Genomic DNA, 7,607 nt, shown 5'->3' with positions numbered 1-7,607 from the left:
CCCTTACAAACAAGGGGCACGCATATCTATTGATAGCATATAACAAACTATTTGGATTATAACCACCTTTTCCTTAAATGAATGCCATAAGCCCTCATAAGTATGTGGAAAATTGAGGTATAAAATGTCCTAACCCTTTTTTTCTAGTGAAGAATGCTCAGAGAATGCTAATAGTAGATATTCCATACCTTTGGGAAAACCAAGATACACTAAGTTCTTTAGCATATTCAAATTCAGGCTCTGATTGACAACACATTGGGTTGGAAATAAAGGTGGGTGGCTTTATAAAAATAGAGACACAAATGCTATTGTTTAACACTCATTAAAGGCTATATATGATGGCATTAATGGGTATCTTGATGTGCTGGTTCTATTCTCGTCTGGGAGTCTTCTTTCAAGAGCTATGTGGATTTGTGTGCTTTCCATGATGTTTTCCTTTTAGTCAACATATGAGACTCCTATGCCTCAACACCATAGTTTGTTTTTCTTCTTTTTTTTAATGCATCTCATCCAACAACATATTAAGATAGTGACACAATAGTCATTTAACATCGAAAGTGTAAGTTCACACTAAAGTTTTGTCAAATCCCTAGATATTCATCTTTCTTCTAAATGTCTTAGTGATGTGTAAGCATATATAATTAGATACATGATCTAGAAAAAACAATAAAATGACTAAATAGAACAATCACTTTTATTTTATAATCAACAAATTACCATAGATAAGGAAATTTGAAAGAAAAAAATACTTAAAAGGTAAAAAATTTTAATGTCATGAGATGAATATAAATCAAGATATTTATGGAATAAAATATTTTTAAAATATATTAAACAAATGGCAACCGTGTATTGGTGCATCACAAGAGGCCAAGAGTTTACTATTGGATAGCTTTGGATCCCTTTAGTTTAGTTTTGGGCATATTTAATGTTTGAGATTAAACCACCATTACATTTGTTTGCAATTCACAAAAAAAACCAAAGGTTTACAAAGGTATTGGTTTTATAAATATTTACTAAGTATTAGAAAAAGAAATACATTAAAACAAGAAGCTCCATCTTAGGGTGGGGGGAATATTGGTGTGGTGGGAACCAATGTTTCCCAAGAAAGCTACTTTGTCTTTCTCATAATGCAACAAAACACAACACAATCTTGTCGTGACTAGCCAAAAAAGAATATTTAGCCTCTCTCAATAAACTATCACACACACAATACAAATTCATCTTCTAGGCATCCTACAATTGAAGAAATAGTTTTTCTTGGTTGTATTTCATGCAACAAATTTCCTAGACATGAAAGAAGAAGCCTCATTCATAGTGTAACCTTCAGTGAGAATATCAAAGTGAGCATGACATCGATCTATTTTCTCGAAGCAAGGGAAAAATCTTTGTTTAAAAGGCTATAAGTACAAAAGTACAAATGTTTTTAATGATCCATAGGCCACTTGTATATTCAAGTTATAATGATTATCCATCGAGATGTCTAACTAAATTTATCATAATTCTTCACCCAACAATCAAATTTCCATATGCTCTTATAAAAGCTCAAAATCAGTTTCATCTTGTATTTAAACAGCTTAGACATCACTCTCAATGTAGAGGAGAGTGTAGCAGTTGTACTTGTGAACAACTCATTAAGTAAGATCTTCTTCTCGTACTCTCTCTCTCTCTCTCTCTCTCTCTCTCTCTCTCTCTCTCTCTCTCTCTCTCTCTTGTTCTCTTGACCTCACTCTCATATTTCAACTGGTATCAGAGCCACCTCTAATCCCTTTAGGTTTCCCAAACCTCAGCTTAACCTAAGTGCACAAGAAAAGCTTCATTTTCCCATCTTGGTCTTTCAACCTACATAGCTAACTAACACCTACAATCTTTTGCAAAATTTTTATTTGTAAATTCTATTGATCAATGATTTAACATTTACCATCATTTGACCTAGCTCGATACCTATATACAATAGAAACCAATTCGAATTCTCCTTTGCACAATGTACAATGTTATAAAAGATGTATCACTTACTAGGTTTATGTCTATGTGAAACTTCAACACAACTAGCCTCCAAAGAAAAATGTTAAATGTACTAAAATGTGTGGCATTCCATGTTGCAAAAATTAGACTTTTGCATTGATCACTCACGTCCATAAGTTCTTGATGCTTAATAAATGTTATGAGTAAACAGAAATGATTAAAAGACTTCAACAAAATGCTAGATCCATGGTTGTCCTAGTCCTATGCATAGACTAGATGTGCATGAGGGATAGCACAAAAAAGACTCCTCAAGTCAAAGCATGGGATGAAGAAACAACTCCCCACATATGGTCGCTTACCAATGTCTAGGGTAGTCCAATTGCTCAAAGTCCATGAAGGCCATCCTATTCTCATCAATCATACATAATATTTGAAAGAGCACTCAAAGCAGAAGCAAAAGCCAATCCCAAGCTGCTAATCACATTGAGGACTAGACTCACAAATTAGCTCCAAATGTAGCAATGGATTCATGAAGAAAGTGAAACAAAAGTACACCCAATAAGTACCATGGTCCTCAAGGTGAATGATCTAATATTTCCTAGGAAGGCACTAGTTCCTCCTCTTGAAATACCACTTCATGTAATCCTCCCATTGATAAGATAAACTAGGACGTTGTCACCATGAGGTTAGACAAGAAGCTCTTAGGTAGGGGTGGCCACATTGGGCCACCTCACCTTGGATCAAAGGGATTGTCTTAGTAGCTATAACTCAATCTCCTACATGTTGGGTTTTCTTCTAAGAACAATCTTTAACGAGATTCCTTCTTGCCATGAACCCAATACTGGGTCTTATTCTTCTTTCCTTGCTTCACTGGTATTATTGGTTGGTATCCCCTATAGCTTCCCTTGCACTTGCATTGATGAATTTTTAAAGCACCAACTTTTGGAAATTATAATCGATCTTAAATACATAAATCACATTTACCAAGGCACTAAGGCTAATGAGGTTTGGGCCATTTCATCACTTGTGTACAGGAGGTTGTAAAGTTGAGTTTGAAGAGTAATGGCACAAAAAGATGAACTCCATTCATGAAGCTATTGTAATTCTTCCAAAATCTCACAAGATATTTGAAAGATTGGGCAATAGGGGTTTAAGTTTAATATAAGGCTTATGAAAAATGGTTACCTTTGAAGTAAGGCTCGTTAGCAAGGTGGTAAAAGCATTGATGTCCCTTTTCTCCCACTCTTCAAGCAACTCTAAACATTCCTCTTCTTGGCTCTTCATCGTTTGATTGAAATCTTTAAGCTTTAGTAGAGCTTAACTTTAAGCTTTTAAAGAAAAAGCTTTTGATAAGTCTTTTGGCAGCGCGCAAGACGAGAGGACGTCGTCGTCAGATTTAGCATCGTTTAGTACATCCTTCCGTCGTTGACATTGAAATTGGAAGCTTAAGCTTTTTCTCTTAAGCTTTTTAAGCTTGTTAAACTCCAACTAATTGAAAATTTCTTCTCTACTTCTCTGAGAATAAACAACTTGGTAAAGGAGCTTGAGAAGTGGTCCTCCGTCTCCCGGAAGTGGTCCTTCGCGATTCTGATAGCACATCAGGGGGTTCTTCACCGCTAGGAACATGCTGGTATTGACGATTCGTCGTGAGACTGCATGTAGAGCCCATTCGTTCCAGGAGCTTCGCCTTCGCACAAGATGGTAAGCGATTGGAAGCCCTTGATCTTAGCTTTGCTCTAATACGAGTGGTGCATAAATCGGATGATGTATGCGTGCATAGTGAACGTCGGAAGGTCCCCAAGAACAAAGAACTCTACAAAAGCTCATAAAGCAAGAAGAAAGATTTGCACGACATGAGGCAAAAAGACAAATTGGGTGTAATCTCCCCCCATGCCTTGTGTGAGCGCTTTACAAGGCATGTATTTATAAATTTATTAATCTTCAAGCTCAAAAATAGCCCAATTTACAATTAGCATGCTTTGGATTTTGTGTTTGCTTTTGCCCAAATAAAGAATAAAGAGTTTGGGCATCCAAAAAGTTGGCATGTGCTCAAGTACCTAATAATGAAATATTTAAATCGAGCGCCTATGCACATACAAAATAATAAATGTTTGTTAAGCACTTTAATAAATAAGCGCAACTAAATAAATATTGTTGCCACGCCATTAGTGATAAGACTCACATCCATAAAAAATAGTAATAATTCTAGATAATCTAAATACACGCCATTGTTCGGTGGTTCCTAACGCCACTGCTCCAAATAGTTGGTGTAACTATCGAAGTCATGAGCTTAGTGAAGTAAGAATTCCTCCGGAGGCTGTCTTTTGCTTGTAGCAGACTTGATGGAATAGATGCTTGCTCTACATATCAATTGAAGCATTCACAATTGTTAGAAAATAATTAAACCAACAAAAGTGAATACCTAGTAGTCTTCAGCTACAAAATAGATAGATAGGTTGGAACTTATCCTAACCTTAATTTTATACGAGTGCTAATCAACCTTTTCCTTAGTCTCAGTATCAATATGATAGCTCAATTCTAGGCTAATCAAATGATGATGATATGCATAGAATGAATCAAAGGCTTTTAACTTTCCATGGGATACATGAAAATAGATGATTCAATGAGTAGGATAGGGATTATCTTTACTAATTAGCGACTCACTAAATTGCCTACTTACCCTTTATAAATTTTAGATCAATAGGGATGAAGCAAACACCCAAGATTAGGAATTAAGAAATCCATGAAATAAAATTTGAAGCATGAATTTAGGTAGATGCTACTATGAATAGCTCTATGAGTTTAAGGTAGCTCTATAGGTTCAATATTTCAATTAACATAGCAATTTCAACCCATATAAAATTAAGAACGAGGCTTAAAATGAATTAGTCTCTCTATGAGCAAGTGTATTTAGGCTCAAGCAAGTGGATTAAGAGACAATCTATGTTTTTTACGTATGTGGATTAAGCAAGTGTATTTAGGATTAAGCAAGAACATATAGATTGAATAGAAAAGTAGATTAAGCAAGTGTATTTAGGCTTAAGCAAGAACATAGAAAAGATTCCCATGTAGCCATGATTGGCATGATAGTTGCTCGGATGGAGGGAAATTCATGTTGTAAATGTGATTCTCACTTAGTCAAGTTGACCCAATGCATGAACCTAAAGGGACATGCAAGTTTTGGTGGATGCAATGACCATTCGTGTCCTGCTAGGGTGTGCATGAGATTAAGAGGAGATTTCATCATTTAGTTGCAAAATATTGTGAATAGTCCTTAGTGTAATAAGTAACAAGTACAATGTTATATGATGTTAGTTTTATGATTGTGGTGAAGGTTATTTAATGTTCAATGATATTAGTTTTCCTTGGTGTGCTTGAATGTACAAATCACCTTATTTGAAGGTATCTTATATGTTTCATGTATAAAATCAATACATCTATATCTATATCTATACTATATATTATTTTAGTTGTGGCTTAGGGATGTCCCAAATCTCTAGAGGACCTCCCAAACCTTAAAAGTGTCTCCCAAACTTACAACTATCTTCCAAACCTAACAAATTTGAATTTTAAAATATTTTCCTTTAAATGAGTCACCTCTCTCTCTCTCTATATATATATATATATATATATATATATATATATATAGTTGACAACCAAAACGACACTCTCTCTCCCTCTCCCTCCCTCTTTCTCTCTGTGCCAATCAAACACACTGGTAGGGGCCAAATAGCATAGCTAGGTGCAATCAAGAATGTTTTGAGTATAAAATCAAGTCAAAATACATAGAGAGATATGCACATTGGAGAGAGAGAGAGAGAGAGAGAGAGAGAGAGAGGCATTTCAAGCATCCTTCCAATAAAAAATTTGGAAGGGACCCCATTTGGCCAATGGAATGTAATCCCATAATGCTACTTGATAGACTAGTTTAGAAGACTTCAATAGGTAGGAAGAAACGAAGAAGAAGACAGGAAGGAACGAAGAAGAAGAAGAAGACAGCAAACGAAGACTAAGCAGAAGCAGACTGCCACACCTCAGAAGCCCCCCCCTGCGAGCATGCTTGGTACACATTGAGGCAATTGCCTGATCATTTCTAGGTCTAGATCATCACCCGCGGTCTAAGAAGACGACGACGACGACGAAGAAGAAGTTCCTTCTCGTAGATCCTCTCCCGCAGTCTAAGTTTTGCTTGTCATTCAAGCAGAGTATCTCTCTTCCGCCTACAAGCGAGAAAGAAAGGGCCTAATTCTTGGTATCGCTAATGCATTCTCACGTTTTGCAGGGTTAATTACCCCCGAGTAAGAAGGTTTAATGGTTTGTTTATGGATGAAGCTTTGCCTGCGTGTCTTATCTTGATCGATAGGAAAATGAGACACCTTCAGATCAACATATTGTAGAGGCAAAGTCACACATCCATGAGGATGGGGGAAATTGGCTAATAATTACATGTAAGATGGCCGGTTGTGTCATTTTGCTGGGATCGTTAATGGTTCTCTTTATCCATTACAAGTGCATTCTCAATCATTTTCAAGCTATGGAATTAGATAAAGATTGTACTCACCATTTTCAAGATGTGGCATAAGAGAAAGATTGTACTCAACCTCTTAGAACACAGGGCAGCATAACAAAGACGTGCCTCCTGTTCCAGTCAAGTGTATTGTTAGAAAAACTTTTGAAGCTGCCACCGAACTAGCTTCTGAGTACAGCACAGTGCTCTACAGCCTTGGATACTTTACAGGTTTAGCTATCTGTATTCAATGGGTTTGTAGTACAGTCTTGTTTTTATGAATGGAGGAATCAGTCAAATTCATGGTGTTTATAGCCAAAAATGCCCACCCATTTGAGCTGGCTTATCTAGCAGCCACCACAGTTGAGCTTGTTCAAACATGGTTGGTATCACTAGCTTGCATCCCATGCCAGGATCAGCTTTTGATTTGTGATGATGTACGCTTGGAAAACTAGCGTACACTACACATGCATGTGTGCAAGAACACACAAGCATGAGAGTTAGAATGATGCCCAGATTTCGGTCATTGACAAGTACAAGAAGAGTGTCCTCCACTATGCAGCTTGATATGGTCAAAGCTCCTGCAATATCAACCAGTTGTTGTTGGGCCAGTTTTGTGGCGATCTTTTAGATGAGGAAGAAGACTACAAGAATTTCCTTGAGAAGCTATGAAGAAAAGCCGTGAGGAATAACAGGGCAGGGAGCTGATATATATATCATGTATAGAAATTTATACACTAGAAAGGAGAGGGGTGGGTCAGGCCGACTGGCTGAGGATAAGTAAGGATGGGCACGGCAAGCTGGGAGGGGCTGCCTTATGATTTTGTAAAACCCTATTGATAGGTTTTTTTGTGATTCTATAGTATTAGGTGGTGTTAAGGTGTAACCAACTAAAAGCTTTATATGTATGAGTGTATAAACGATGAATTTGGTTTCTTTATAATGCTATCAGTACATAACTCCAAAATTTGCAGCCATCATGTGAAGGATCGCAAGCTACAACTTTACATGGTGCTAATTTTGACTCTTCAAACAGGTTATGGCTGAGGGAGCAACAACACATCATTTGAAATGATTGATCGCTACATTGCTCAGGTACCAATTTTCACCAACAAAAATCTTAATTTTGATGCACAAT

Source organism: Lygodium microphyllum, chromosome 18 (assembly GCF_053477565.2).
Source record: "Lygodium microphyllum isolate KBCC chromosome 18, Lygodium_microphyllum_v1.1.10, whole genome shotgun sequence".
Taxonomy (NCBI): domain Eukaryota; kingdom Viridiplantae; phylum Streptophyta; class Polypodiopsida; order Schizaeales; family Lygodiaceae; genus Lygodium; species Lygodium microphyllum.
The sequence above is the reverse complement of the archived record's forward strand: the minus strand, read 5'-3'. Positions refer to the sequence as shown.